Here is a 16,268-nt window from a genome sequence, read left to right as displayed (position 1 = left end):
TCTCACAATTGAGAACAAGGGGATTGCAGTGCATATCTTCACTTGTAGATAAGTTAAAAATGCATAACAACCATTATGTCTATTATTCTGTGACCGGCTTCAAGTGGTTGCTTATGTGCGCTTTGATGTGCACTTGTGTCAAAACTGGCAGAAAAATATAGATACCAGAATATGGCTAACCCTCCACTGATAGAATAACTGTCTGTTTCAATTCGGTATTGAGATAAAATTTATCCTAAGAAAGCCATACAAATAAAATACCTGGTGGAAGTTATTAACTATGACACATTCATAAATAAAACAAAAAGCATGCCTTTATTGAGATCTTCTCTTTTCCAGCAAAATAATTTTGTTGCACACAAGTCATTGTGGTCAACAATACCCCACAATGTAAAGTACAAAAACCTACAGAAATGGTATGTGGGATCTAACTGACCCCATAGTTTTTTAAACATAAAAACATATTGTGACTTGTAAAAACAGTTGCACAATAATAACAGTTGCACAAACAGCAAGAAAACAGCAATCTTGATCAGGATCGCTGTGAGGGCAGAAGACAATGGAACCAATTACCTAGGGAGGTGGTGGGCTCTCCCACACTGGAGGCATTCAAGATGAGGCTGGACAGTCAGCTGTCGGGGATACTCTGACTTGGATTCATGCACTGAGCAGGGGGTTGGACTCGATGGCCTCGTAGGCCCCTTCCAACCCTACTATTTGATGCTTCTACTATTCTATGATTCTCTTCCCCTCTTCCAGGGGATAGCAGCAGGAAACAGTAATCTTGCCTGCAGGATCCCTGGAAGGTGAGGTTAAAGCTTCTCCTCCCCACCGCACTCTGTGATCCTGATCCAAATTGTTGTTTCCCTGCTGCTATTAGTGAATTGGAGTGGGACAGAGGTGGGGAGACTATACTTGACCCTTTCTTCTGTGGCATTTTCTTGTTTCATAGCCCCCTCGTTCTCCAGGTTACTATCAGCCCGGCTAGGGAGAAAAAAAGACAGACACAATGACCCAGTTTGCATGACATTGGGTTTTTTTAAAGTCATAATGAGCGGTGGCACATGCCAGATGATATTTTGAATATGTAACCCTGAGCGGGGTTACTGTGTTGTGCAAACCTGGCTACAGAGGCTGAGAGTTAAAGAAACCTTGCATAACCCTCAGTTTGTAGTAGGGTTATGTGAGTGTTGATTAATGGTCCAATAACCCTCGGTGGTCAGGTTCGCATGACACAGCAACCTCTGCTTGGGGTTGCACATTCAAAATGTTGCCCAGCATGCGCAGCAGCCACAGTGAGCCTGCCATGTCATGCAAACAGGATTAATATTTCCCCCAACAGGCCACTGCCAGCTTTAGGCAAGGGGAAGTTTTGATTCAGAAAATGGTGTGGAGAGGGAGGTTTAAACAAACATTTATCCAGACCCTGTGAGTTTTAGGAAATGTCAGGGGGTCCGGTACTGCATTTACCACATCACATCTTCCAGAGTAGAACTATACTGGTATTTATGGGCATGCTTATTAGAATGCGTTTAGGTCACACACAAAAACTTACAGCTGGATAGTCTCCAAAGGCCTCCGCCCAACATTCCACACATTCATATTTGCCTTTGCTAAAGCAACCAACATAAACTGCTAGAACACTAGAACAGTGGACACTGCATTTATATCTACTTCCCAAGGTGTCTGGTTTCTTTAACAAGAAAAAAATAATTGGCCAGCCATCAATGCCATTAATTAGTACCCCAGTGCATTTCATTCTTGCCATCTTAATGTATTTTTTTCAGCTTCCACTGGATACCATTAAATTATCCTTTCAAAAGAAAATTAAAACTCCATTTTCAATGGATTATTATGGCTATGTATCATAAGCCAGGTGACATCTTCCACCGAGATAATTACTCATTCTCCAAAGAGGTTAGAGCAAATCATAGCCATCCTGGGACCATGAGCTCATCTTCCAGTCTTTCTAATTAGCAACACAAACAACTCCTCACCTCTCCAGCTTCCCATGAGGTCCACTTGCTAGCAGAGTGCAAAAACATTCAGCAAACACAAAACTGCTGAATTTTTCACAATGACTATTAATTCGTTTAGTTGGAAACAGCAATTCTTTTGATTGCAATGGAGCTTACTTCCAAAAGTATGTTTAGGATCACAGCTCTTTGTCAAGGAGCCACCTGAATCCAATTATCACCAGTAAAAGTTTAAACCAAGGTATTAGACAGTAGCTGTACTCCCCTTCATGTAAGGGGGAAAAAAAAGCTTTGCAAGAATCCCAGGATAGATTCCCACACAATGCAATTCCACACTACAGCTTCCAATAGCAGGTAGATGTGACTTTTTATCTCTCAGAAAAATGTAGGACCTTTTCAGAGGGTGTGGTTTCCACTAGGGCTGTGCAGGGACCCCCCGATCCAACTTGGAAGCCACTTTGCAGCTTCGGAGATGGGCCCAATTTGGCTCTGGCTGATTCGGGGGGCCCCCGACCTGGCCCCAAACCCAAAGTGGGATTTGGATGCCAAACCCCGCTTCGGGTCCCCCCGATGCCCTGTGCAACCCCCCAGCTCCTTACCTTGCCGCCTCCGCCGTTACCTTCTCTGCTGCCTTCTCCTTACCGCTGCCGCCTTCTCCTCACTGCTGACATCTCTGCCACCATCAGGTCCTGAGGCCTGGATGCACGACAACTCTTATTGCATGAAGTCCTCATTTTTAAAATGGCACTCTCCTGGAAGTTCCCATTTTTAAAATGGTGACTCCCTGCAATAGGAGTTGGCATATCCAGGCCTCAGGACCTGCCAGCAGCGGCGGTGGCGAAGGTGGTGGCAGAGAAGGCAGTGGTGGTAGAGGAGGGCAGCAGCTCAGGTAAGAGCCTGGAGGCGCCGGCACAGCTGGGCTAGGGGTGCCAAAGCTCCGAAGCACACCGGCGCTTTGGAGAGCCCCCAACCTGTTCCGGGTCACTTCGTGCCTCCTCCACTTTGCTTCGGAAGGGGCTCAAAGTGACACAAAGCAGCCCACATCAACTTGGGCCGAAGCGGTGCACAGCCCTAGTTTCCACACAGCACCATACAGTGTTTCATCAATCTCCCCTGGCCCACCCCAATCTTACTTGTCCATAAAGAAATAGCAAGACCAGCCCCAGCTCCATTCATTATTATTGGCACTAGAACTAGGCTAGTGCTAACATCCCCCTAAGGTGTTTGAATGGTTTATAAAACATCTAGGGAAGATGGCAAAGACTTACACGGAGACAGGAAGTAGTATGGCTATAATGCAGATGGGCATGAGAGAACCATGGACATCATCCAATGATCACACATGACTGCACCCTTCCGCCCAAAACATACAGGCGTGCCCAAGTCCAGACTTATCTGCAGTTACGAACATATAGCACTGACAGCCCTACCACAGTACTCAGAAAAAGGAATCCACTGCGGCTCTTTCAGGCCACCAGCTCTGCTACACAGGGACACACCCAGATCCTGGAGAAGGCCTCAGACGTACAGAAGAGGAAAACCTAGATGGTGAGTAAACTAAAGAGAGTGTCCTGCTCTAGAGCAAGTCTTGGCTGCTTGCAAGCTAGTACAGGGAGCGAGGCAACAGAGTAGTCAAGGTGGCAAGCAAATGGTCAAACACGCAGGTTTCAGTCCAAGGAGGTTTAAGCTAAGGCAGGAGTGGTCAAAATCCAGGCAGAGGACAGAACACGGCAGTCAGTAATACAACAAGAACCAGGCAGCAGCAGGAGGCATCAAGATAACAAGCAAGAGGCCAAACACAGTAAAGCAGCCAGGCACATTACACAGTCCAGAGGCACGGTTGTTGAGCAGTCCAAAAGATCAGGAAACAGAGCATTGAGCACAATTCAGGGGGCAGAGGTTGGAAGCACCAAGTTGTTCCAACCTGGCTGGGTTTCCAGTGAAGTCTTTTAAGCTCCAAGCCAGCCAGACCCCACCCAGAGCTCAGCTGTAGCAATCAGGGCTCCCTTCCCAGAGCCTGCTCCTGAGGAGTCCCTTTCTCCTGAGGGGACCTCTTCTGCAGGTGAGGACTTCTTTGCACAGGAGCCCTGCTAGCCTGCCTCTTGAGGCAACGATGTTCCCAGGGACCAGGGGGTGCCTCATCCTCTGCCTCGGAGGCAGAGTCCTTCTCTCCTGACAAGGATGGCTTGGCAGCCACTTCCCCTGAGGGTTCAGGCTCCTGTGGGTCTGGTGGCAGTCCCTCATTTGGGGTATCCTGGGCTTCTGCAGCCTCTAGCTCCTCCTCTGAGGACTCCTCCAGTGAGGGCATGACAGATAAAGGAAAGCCACTTACCGTGTGTTCCTTGACATGAAGAAGACCTAGCTGTTGTTCATGGGAAGGAAGTAGACAATGAAGCTTTCCTGGCAAGCTGGAGGATGGAAAGCAGAAGAGAAGATGGGAGCGCCCATCTGAAGGTGCTGTGCCCTCAAGAGCAAGCCAGCAGCACCTAAGCCGTATCAATAGAGAATAGCTGTGGAAATAGTGAGGGAACCCCAGGACTTTGTTATCTCCCTCTCCTCTTTTGAAAACATTATACTTATTGAGGGTAGTGCTTTGCTTTCTTAAAAGACACACATCAAGATGTACCATAACAGGAAAAAAACCAAGGGACCAGATAACCCCCACCCACCCCCCAAGACAAACAAGTCAGTTTTCTTTTTTCACCTCACCGTTTCTATATGAAGCAGGGGAGTTATCCTGCAAAAGAGTTTGAGGACAAAAAGGGCCAAGGCCCCCAAGCTGGGGCAGGGCTCCTCAAGATTTGGGCCACTCATAAGAAAATAGGGAAAACTCATAAGAAGCTCCGTCCTCTGGGAGAATCACAATTGTGCTGTAGCATACCAATTATGGATTTCCTACATCTAATGCACTTCCCACTGGCTGGCCTGAGGGGGAAGTAAAAGGCTCTTTTCTCTTTATTTGGTGTAATGTGGAAGAGTAGGCTGGACTGCTGATTGCTACAGCCACTCAATAAGGGTGCAATCCTATCCACCTTTGGACAGAAAGAAGTCCTTCAGCTCCCAGCATCCACCAGCCAGCATGGTTGCCTGGGGCATGCTGAGAGTTGTAGGACTGTTTTCTGTCTAAACATGCACAGGATTGCACTGTAAGTGCCTCTGCTGCACCAGATTTTGATGACAGAGGAATGAATAAGATTTTGATGACAGAGGAATGAATAAGGGGGAAGTGTTGCCACGGGTGAAAGGCCCACCCCTCCCTGCGCTTTAAAGAAATAGGAGACTGCATTCCAGTGCTAGAGGTCAGAATGCATATCCTTCATGGTACCCATTCCTAAATCATAATAGAAAAAGTTCTGAAATGGCCAGGCATTCCTGCAAGAAAGAGCAGGTAGCCTTGCTTATATTTCCAATGGATCTCCTCTTCTTCTAAAGGACGATGTAGGGTGAGCCACTACATGATATAGTAGGGAAAACTTTTTTTTTTTTTTAAACCCTTAACACTGCACAGATGTTGGTGGAGGAAGTGGATGGCTTATTATTTGGGACTGTCTTCCTCAACCCTCCAAAAGTTTTGGAGTTCAGCTCCCATCAGCCCTACCCAGTATGGCCAATACTTATAGATGCTTGGTTATGGTCCCAAAAATTGGGAGGGCACCAGGTTGGGGAAGGCTGATCTGTGATTTCATTGGCACTCTCCAACACAGCCAAGTTACCCGCAGCCGTCTCAATGACAATGAAGGAGCTAGCCCAGGCAGAGAATCTCATTTTAACTGCAGTAATACAAAATTGTAGTTTGAATGATGGGAAAATGCAATTTCCCAGTAAGGAAGGCTCAGCTAGAAGGTACTCACCTCCCCGCACCCCGCCGCAAATTATACACATCATCATTTTCAAGCAGAAGTAACTGTCTATACAAACACTTAGTAAAATTTGGTGCTGCTGACAGCTGGAATTTTTCCATATAAGGAGAAAGGTATCTACAACAGCCATTTCTAAGGGTAGCTTGAGGACTTGATCATTTTGAGGGACATATCTAGATGGACTCTTTGACCTCCTCCTTCTCCTGTGGTCACATCTCCCCCACTTCTGTTTTAGGCATTTTTAGATAAAAAAAGGTTGTAGGCCACAGAGCAACATACTCAGATTTTCATCTGGAGGCTACAGAAGCTCCCCACTTGTCCCCTAGCACTGTTCATCAGTCAGTAAAGTTGAACAGCTCTGGACAGCTGTGGAGAGCGAGAAATAATAAGTGCTTTTCAAAACATTTGTCCTTGCTTGTATGCCTCCTGTTTGTGATGCAGCTGGTCCAAATTAGCTCTGAGAAGATGTTGTGCAGCTGTTTCTCTGAAGCATCACCAGCAGGCAGTCAGGCGACAGCACAGCCCAGTATCTCCCTGATCTCTGTAGCTTGTTTTATCCCTACTCTGTCATATTTCATCTCTACACATTAAGTCTTTATTTTAAAGTATTGTCCCTGGGCATGTGCTCAAAAGTTTACAGGGGCAACCTACTGCACAATGAAACATATGTATTTTTTCACTTTCCAGTTTGCCCTTAAGGGTTGCCAAGGGAACTTTTTATTTCTTATGGCGACTTGGTGACCTCTCCTTCTTCTTAAAAAATATTTCACCCTTTGGGAATGGATGATACCATCCAAAGTCAAGGCCAACTTCTGCAGGCAAAAATAACTATGACATATGCATGTGAAAGATGTTCTCCCTTGTCAATTGTACAGCTGTTACGTTTGGATTTACTTGGACAAAATAAACAATGTACCAATACAAAGGAGTATATAAAAACAACCATACTGGTTCAGACTAGTGTCCCATCTTGCTCAGTCTTTCCAGTCTCACAAACATGTTAAAATATCCCAAGCTGGCTGAGATCACATGGCAAGCTCAACACGTGCAGCACCTGGCCTCACAGCAACATGGTTGTTAGTTCACTCTATTGTTCAGCACGATATCCTTTAATTTTCTATGTGGTATGTGAAGTTACCTTACTGTGGGATGAAAATCAATTTAACCAGACAACAGCTGTAATGTGTGCTGGAATTGCCAGTATGGTTATTATTATTTTGCAGTTTGTGAATTAGCCCAGACTATCGCAAATCGTGATTATCCAGGAATGCAGTGTCCGGGTTATAATTAGACTATGAGGAATCTTTCTGCTTATTTACTGTATCTCTGTGTGTATATTATTAGGGACTTGGTGTATCTCTCCCAATGGTGTTGAGAATCTTATCTTCCATAAATTTGTCTATAAGCTGAAGGCCACTTCATGCCACAAGAACTACTGTTGCTTACTGCCTAGGAACTGTGAACTGAGAAGGCCCCAGTTCAAATCTCGCCTTAGCCACAAACTCCTTAGGCAAGCTATGACTCCCATTTACAATATTGGGATAATATTACTGCCATACCTTGTAATGTTATTGTAAGGATTACTAAGCCAATGTCAGTAAAGTGACTGGAACATTCATAAAGCACTATGTAAATGCTAAAATGTTTTTATAAAAATACATTCTCTTAACAGCACACCAATGTGTAAAGATATGTGAGTAATGTGAGTTATCTCCAAGACAAGGCTTGAAAATGCCATGATTATTTCCAGCGTTTTGCTACACATGGGTCTTCTCTAGAAGACATGCATGTGTTGTATTTATCACATTATGCATTCATGTAACTTCTGACTTGGGAAAATATATCTGAACCTTTACAACATAACATGAAAACTGCAGCACACCCCACCTAGCTTCATAAGAATTTGGCATGACCTGATGTTGCTCCTGCAACATCTCCTTTGCTGCTCAGATAAGCCATTTCTTATCAATACAGAGAGAGTCCACAGTTAAGCATCTCCAAGGTCACAAGACTGGAAATTATGTAAATCCTGGATAGAGCAGAGTAGACTTACGATCTGAATTAACAAAGGATTTTTGAGAAAACCAAATGAACCTTGAGTAAGCCTGACCTCCCCAGATTAACTCATGTGACCCTTTTGACAAACAGCAATTCACACAACATACACAAAATAGCTTGACTTCACTGGAGCATAAACAGAAAAGGGGGAACATGCCATATGTGTGCAACAATGTTGCAAGTTTGAAACGTTCAAGAAAAATGTGTTCCTTCAAGAAATGCAGGTTGTAGTACAGTAGAGTTCAACATCTATAACTCCACCTGATTTCACTGGGGCATTAAGTGGGCTTAAATGTGCAGTAGCTTGAAGTCCCCCCTTCATGGATCACTGACTTGTGGTGGCGAAGGGGCTTGCGTAACTCAGTGAAGTCATAAGCTATGCTGTACAGGGCCACCCAAGACGGACAGGTCATGGCAGAGAGTTCTGACAAAATGTGGTACACTGGAGAAGGAAATGGCAACCCACTCCAGTATTCCTGCCAAGAAAACCCCATGGAACGTATCACAAGGCTAAAAGAGATGACACCGGAAGATGAGCCCCTCAGGTCGGAAGGTGTCCAATATACTACTGGTGAAGAGCAGAAGGTATTTCCAAGTAGCGCCAGAAAGAGTGAAGCGGCTGGGCCAAAGCCAAAAGGACACTCAGCTGTGGATGTGTCTGGTGGTGAAAAGAAAATCCGATGCTGTAAAGAGCAATATTGTTTAGGAACCTGGAATGTAACATCAATGAATCAAGGTAAGCTGGAGGTGGTCAAACATGAGATGGCAAGATTGAACATCTTTGGAATCAGCGAACTAAAATAGACAAGCATGGGCGAATTTAATTCAGGTGACCATTATATCTACTACTGTGGGCAAGAATCCCGTAGAAGAAATGGAGTAGCACTCATAGTCAACAAAAGGGTGGGAAAAGCAGTACTGGGGTACAATCTCAAAACGATAGAATGATCTCAGTACGAATCCAAGGCAAACCATTCAACATCACAGTAATTCAAGTCTATGCCCCAACCACTGAGGCCAAAGAAGCTGAGGTCGATCGGTTCTATGAAGACCTACAACACCTTCTAGAACTAACACCAAAAAAAGATGTCCTCTTCATCATAGGGGATTGGAATGCTAAAGTAGGAAGTCAAGAAATCACCGGGATAACAGGCAAGCATGGCCTTGGTGTACAAAATGAAGCAGGACAAAAGCTAATAGAGTTTTGTCAAGAGAACACACTGATCATAGCAAACACGCTTTTCCAACAGCACAAGGGATGACTCTACACATGGACATCACCAGATGGTCAATATCGAAATCAGATTGATTATGTCCTTTGCAGCCAAAGATGGAGAAGCTCTATACAGTCAATAAAAACAAGACCTGGAGCTGACTGTGGCTCAGATCATGAGCTTCTTGTTGCAAAATTGAAGAACGTAGGGAAAACCACTAAACCATTCAGGTATGACCTCAATCATATCCCTTATGAATATACAGTGGAGGTGAGGAATAGATTTAAGGGATTAGACCTGATAGAACCTGGCAGCAACTCAATCCATCCCAAAGAAAAAGAAATGCAAGAAAGCAAAGTGGCTATCTGATGAGGCTTTACAAGTAGCTGAGGAAAGAAGGGAAGTGAAAAGCAAGGGAGAAAGGGGAAGATACAGCCAACTGAATGCAGAGTTCCAGAGAATAGCAAGGAGAGACAAGAAGGCCTTCTTAAATGAACAATGCAAAGAAATTGAGGAAAACAACAGAATGGGAAAGACTAGAGATCTCTTCAAGAAAATTGGAGATCTCAAGGGAACGTTTTGTGCAAAGACGGGCATGATAAAGGACAAAGACCTAACAAAAAGGACCTAACAAAAAGCAGATGAGATTAAGAAGAGGTGGAAAGAATACACAGAAGAACTATACAGGAAAGATCTTAATGTCCCTGATAGCCATGATAATGCGGTCACTGAACCTGAGCTGGACATCCTAGTGAATGAAGTCAAGTGGGCCTTAGGAAGCATTACTAACAACAAAGCTAGTGGAGATGACAGTAGTCCAGCTGAGCTATTTAAAATCCTAAAAGATGATGCTGTTAAAGTGCTGCACTCAATATGCCAACACATTTGGAACACCCAACAGTGGCCACAAGACTGGAAAAGGTCAGTTTACATTTCAATTCCAAAGAAGGGCAATGCCAAAGAGTGTTCAAACTACTGTACAATTGCGCTCATTTCACATGCCAGCAAGGTGATGCTCAAAATCCTACAAGCTAGGCTTCAGCAGTATGTGAACCAAGAACTACTGGTAGTACAAGCTGGGTTTCGAAGAGGCAGAGGAACTAGAGATCAAATCACCAACATTCACTGGACAATGGAGAAAGCAGGAGAATTCCAGAAAAACGTCTATTTCTGCTTCATTGACTACGCTAAAGCCTTTGACTGTGTAGATCACAACAAACTGTGGCAAATTCTGAAAGAGATGGGAGTGCCAGACCACCTAACCTGTCTCCTGAGAAACCTGTACGAGGGCCAAGAAGCAACAGTAAGAACCGGACATGGAACAACCGATTGGTTCAAAACTGGAAAAGGGGTACGACAAGGCTGCATATTGTCGCATGAATCACAGGTCAGAATTAAGATTGCCGGGAGAATTATCAACAACCTCAGATACGCAGATGATACCACCCTAATGGCAGAAAGCAAAGAGGATCTAAAGAGCCTCTTGTTGAGGGTGAAAGTGGAGAGTGCAAAAGCTGGTTTGAAACTCAACATTAAAAAAACGAAGATCATGGCATCTGGCCCCATCACTTCCTGGCATATAGAAATGGAAGCAGTGACAGATTTTATTTTCTTGGGCTCCAAGATCGCCGCAGACGGTGACTGTAGCCATGAAATTAAAAGACGCTTGCTCCTTGGGAGGAAAGCTATGGCACACCTAGACAGCATAGTAAGAAGCAGAGACATCACCTCGCTGACAAAGGTCCATCTAATCAAAGCTATGGTTTTCCCAGTAGTAATGTATGGCTGTGAGAGCTGGACTGTAAGGAAGGCTGAGCGCCGAAGAATTGATGCTTTCGAACTGTGGTGCTGGAGAAGATTCTTACAAGTCCCCTGGACTGCAAGGAGGTCAAATCAGTCAATCCTAAAGGAAATCAACCCTGAGTGCTCATTGGAAGGACAGATACTGAAGCTGAAGCTCAAATATTTTGGACACCTAATGCAAAGAGAAAAGTCACTGGAAAAGACTCTGATGCTGGGAAAGACTGAAGGCAAAAGGAGAAGGGGACGGCAGAGGATGAGATGGCTAGTTAGCATCACTGATGCAATGAATATGAATTTGAGCACACTCTGGGAGAGAGCAGAGGACAGAAAGGCCTGGTGTGCTATGGTCCATGGGGTCACAAAGAGTCGGACATGACTTAACGACTGAACAACAGCTTGAAGTCCACAGTAGAGTTTTAGGAGGCACAATGAAAAGGCAGCTAAAATAATCAGGGTGCATAATCTTCCTCATGAAGAACCATAGTAGGAGGGCTAGTTTCGAAAAAAGAATTTTGAAGGAGAAGATATAGATGCTGATAAAATCATGATGTAGACAAAATGAATAGGAAAAAATTATTCACTCTCAAAATACAAGAATATGGAGTAGTTTTATTAAACAGGCAGCAAGTTTAAGGCAATGGAAGAGTGATCTATATAAGGCATGGGAACCTGTAGAAAGTTTTTGCCACAGGGTGCTGTGATGACTTGTAGCATATAATGGGGTTTATAAAATATGAACTAACTATTAGTTCCATCCATGCAGGCAGAGGTGTGTTTTTTGGTCACTACTTAGCTAGAAAAACAATCACATATTTATAATCAGTATATCTCTGACTTGAGGATGCTGGGGACAGACAACCAGGAACAGGTATCACTGTCATTTTGCCCTGATTATGAATTTTCTTACTGCACTTGGTTGGCCAAAGTGAGAGGATAGAATATTAAACTAGACAGGTCATCATTCTGATTAAATGTGGCAGTTCCCACAGTCCAAAATGTTATCTAGTAGGGGTACTTTATCTCAAACAGTCCCAGAAAGAATAACTTCCTCATCTTTATCACATCTCCAATCAAACAAAGCATCAGGGTAGCAGTATTCTTAAACAGCATCTGTGTTGAGATGGGTTCTCTGCCCCACCTACTTATTCCATTGTGATTACCACAATTTATAAATCAATAAAATCTAGAACAATTTGTCTGGAACCAAATAATTAATTTATTATTGCATATAAACACTAGGATCTTATAGCAGTTTTTAGTTTCATGGGTTCTCTCCAAAGAATCCTAAGGGTGTTGAGAACATCCCTAAACTAATTCACAGAACTAGAGTTTCCAGGGAAGAGGGAATGACCATTGAACCAGGTTAAGTACTTTGTAAATATGCCCTTTATGCTTTCACTAACAGGAACATAATAGAATTGACTGTATCAGACTACACTCATGATTTTTTATATGAGATGGAACATGATTTTTTTCTTATTAGTTGAGAAATTAATTGCCATGCATAATGTTCCCAACTTAGTATCTTCAGTGATTGTGTGATATGCTCCAATTTGTACAATTATCTTATTTATGCAGCATACCCCACTACTATGAGCAAACTGGTTATCAGCAAATTATGACTGAGTTTATATTTGGGATACACACACACAAGGTTCTTTTTATCGTTCCTATTAATAGTTATGTACCATTAGGCTGAATTGTCACTGTTGACCTATGATTTCAGGCACAAATACCTTTGAAAATCTGGTTTCCATTCCAGAATACTTTTGGAATGTTTTTCATCTCTCAGCTTACATCTAATCATTGCCTATCAAAACAACATCAATTCATTTAAAAAATACACAGGAGCTCCTATGTATCAACAATATTTTTTATCTAACTGCTTTATAATGCTTTAAATGTATTTCAAGAAGAAAATGCAGGGGTGAATCAAAACAGACAATAGTTTATTTACAACACATTACAGTAAAGGATACAGTATAATAGAGGGGAAACAAGGTAAGGTTCTGTTATTGATGGTAGCATATCTATATTAAGACTATTCCAAATATTACACATTGTGATTTATAATACTGTTATCACATTCGTTCTGATAATGTGCTGAATGGCATTATATATATATATATATATATATATATATATATATTCATATATATATATTCATTCAGTTTATCCCATATCATTGGTCCTACAAGTTGTAGATGGTTTCTCATTCATGCATCTTGAAATATGCTTTTATAACTTTGATTCTGAATATATACCTGAGATTTCAGGATGATCCACTTGGTAATATCTCATTTTATTTAAAGTAGCTTTGCACATTCCTCTTGAGGCGTCCTTTGGCTCCTCACTTACAGAGTCATATGTGAGAAGCGGAATACCAGGCCTTTCCCCCCATTAATCCACATGCTTCCAGCAGCAGCAAAAGAAGATCTGCTATCTCACTTGCATGGTGGAGAAATTGGCATGTACCTTTATGAGTAACATCCCCAAGTAAAATTGCTGCCTTATGTACCAAGCATTTCAGTTTAAACTGACTAAAGGTGCAGTCCTATCAAGATAGGCGGCCGCCTCCAAACTCGGAGGTGACTGCCTATCTAAAGCAGGGCAGGAGAAGCACGGAGGGGGTTGTTCCCTCTGTGCTTCTCCTGCCCTGCTTTTTTGGCTAGACAGCTGATTGCAGTTGTCTAGTCACGGGAACACGGAGCAAGGAGGGAGGCTGCTGTATGACACGTAGGATGTGTCATACAGGCAGCTACTCTCTCCCTGCCCTGGAACACCCCCAGCCACGCCCCTTTCCGGTTGCTCCCTGCTCCTCTTGTGAGTGCGGAGGACGGGGCTGTTCTGCGCTGCTTCTGAGGCAGCGTGGAAGTGAGGGGAGGTCGGTTCTCTGGGAACCGACCTCGGAGCATGGGCCCCGAGGTCAGTTCCTGGAAAATGGCATATCCTATGGCCATCTAGCCACTGTCTATCGGCCATAAGATTGCTCCCTCTGGGTGCAATACCGTAAATACTTACCTGGAAGTAAGCCTCAATTAACTCAATGGGACCAACATCTGAGTAGGGATGTACTGGATTTTGTAAAATCCATTCTGTCTGCATTTCGCAGATTGTAAGGTACCTTTTTTTACATCATCTACTCATTGACAGAATTGGATTTTTTCCAAATTCCTGAATTTGCACAAATTCGCATTTGCACAAATTTGCACTTGCAAAAATGCACCCCCCCCCCAATGCACAAATCCCCCCAAATGCACATTTTCATGCTTTAGCCTATGGGGAAAATGCACATTTTCTGCTGGGTTTATTTTACATATTTTTCTATGTCTAAATGTGCATAAAACTCCAGAAAATTAAAAAAAAAAAAAAACTGGTCTGCAAGTTGGCGGAATCCGTGCAACTCGGGAAAAGCTGGTCTACTGCGGAATCTGTGGGTCAGATTCATGGAACTCCAAACTCATTTGATTCTGTTGTGGATTTCTACGACATCCCTACATCTGAGCAGGCATGCCTAGGATTGTACTGTTAGGCTAATTGTTGTTGCAGGGAATTGCTGTGTATAAAGGGTAACAAAAAACATACATAACAAAAGTGACATTCAAGCTATTTCTATCAGCACAGCACTGGAAACTGTGTGCGTGCTCTACACATGCAGACCCACACACATCCTTCAAAATTCTGCTTCTTCTCCTCCCAGAATCTAGGTTTTCAAATTATTTAGATTATTTGGGTTCCAATCCTGCAGCTAGCATTTGGCCATCTGAGGCATGTAGGAAGCAGCATAAGTGCCGCTTCACCCGCAGAGTGGGTGGCTCAGAGACAGGTGGCACTTTCACTGCTAGAGGGCCTCTGGTACACCTGTAGAAAGCAATTTGACCGTGGATGTTCTGCTGGTGGTAGCGGTGCGGAATAAAACTGGGTGTTCCATGGACATCTTGGGTTTCTCCAAGGATCTGCAGGATCCTAAATCCCCTTGTTCCCCTGACATCCCCCTGAAAAGGACACAAAGCTACACCAGCCCTGGGCCTGGCATAGTAATTTCTCTCCCACCATGGGAGGGAAACTAAAAACTGACTCCGCCCCCCCCACACCTTCCACCCTGGCTACAAGAAGGCAGCAGAGCATTGGATGTGGTGGTTTCTCTGATATGAACCCCCTCCCATAGTATTGCTCTGTCAATTTTTTTAAAAGCGTCATTAAAAAGCAGGCAAGGATGATGATAAAGCACTGCTTTCAAAATAATTCCTGGGCCTTTGTGCTGGACTGATTTGGTATACAATGTGGGATAAACACATAAGGTGCTAAATTGGACCAATTTAAATTGATGGGGGTATGTGGGTGGGTATGTGAAGCTGAAGAGACTGGGCCTGTTCACATGACACAACAGCCTTTAACCCATGGTGAGGCTGCGTTGTGTGCAGGGCACATGCGGCTGCCATTTTGAATATGCAACCTCCACTTGGGGGTTGTTGTGTTGTGTGAACCTGGCGAACGTGGGTTATGCGAGGGTTAAATGACCCTTGGGTAACCCATGGTCTGTTTTTAGGGTTATGCAAGGGTTGTTTAATGCATATGCAACCTGGTACCCATGGGTGCCATTATCATCTTGGGTTAAAAAACCCACAACAAGCTGCAGCATGACATCAGAACTGGGTCACTCTCTGGGGGTATGTGAAGCTGAAGAAACTCACTGCAGAGTTTTACCAGTAGAAGCTGGTGTTCAGAAAGGTCTCTGTTTGATTCACTTTGCATCTTGTGCTTGCTGTGAACAGCAAGGGACCAGCACCCTAAACTATCACAAATATAAGATTCACATGTTAAAACCATTTGTAAGACAGCTTCATAAACCACTGAAATAACTAAGTGCATCAAGTTTATGAGGAAAAAAATGTAAAAGTATAAACATGCGCAGATGAAACATTACAAAAATACAGATTTAAAGAGAAAAATCTTAGAGCAGCTTAAAGCCTTATATATAAAATGAAGCTTCAGTGTTTAATCAAAGAGTAACTGCTATAATTACAGATGTACAATTTCCAGAAATTTTGAGGCCATGGGACACCCCCCCCCCCGTTTTTTCAGGAAAAAATGGAAATCTGGCTAAAAACGGAACAATAGGCAATACTTTTTTTAAAGCGCTTTTTACAGATGTAAAGTCACTTTGTTGCCTTAGGACAGCCTTCCCCAAGCTGGTGTCCTCCAGATATTTTGGACTTCAGCTCCCATCAGCCTTAGGCAGCATGGTCAGTAGTCAGAAATGCTGGGCATTGTAGTCCAAAACATCTGGAGGTTGGGGAAGGGTGCTTTAGGGACATAAGCAGCCTTTCTGTTCTTAAAGTTATTTTGTATATAAC

This window comes from Heloderma suspectum, chromosome 4 (assembly GCF_057233095.1).
Source record: "Heloderma suspectum isolate Gila_16-S chromosome 4, 16-S_ref, whole genome shotgun sequence".
Lineage (NCBI taxonomy): Eukaryota > Metazoa > Chordata > Lepidosauria > Squamata > Helodermatidae > Heloderma > Heloderma suspectum.
This window is presented reverse-complemented; position numbering follows the sequence as displayed.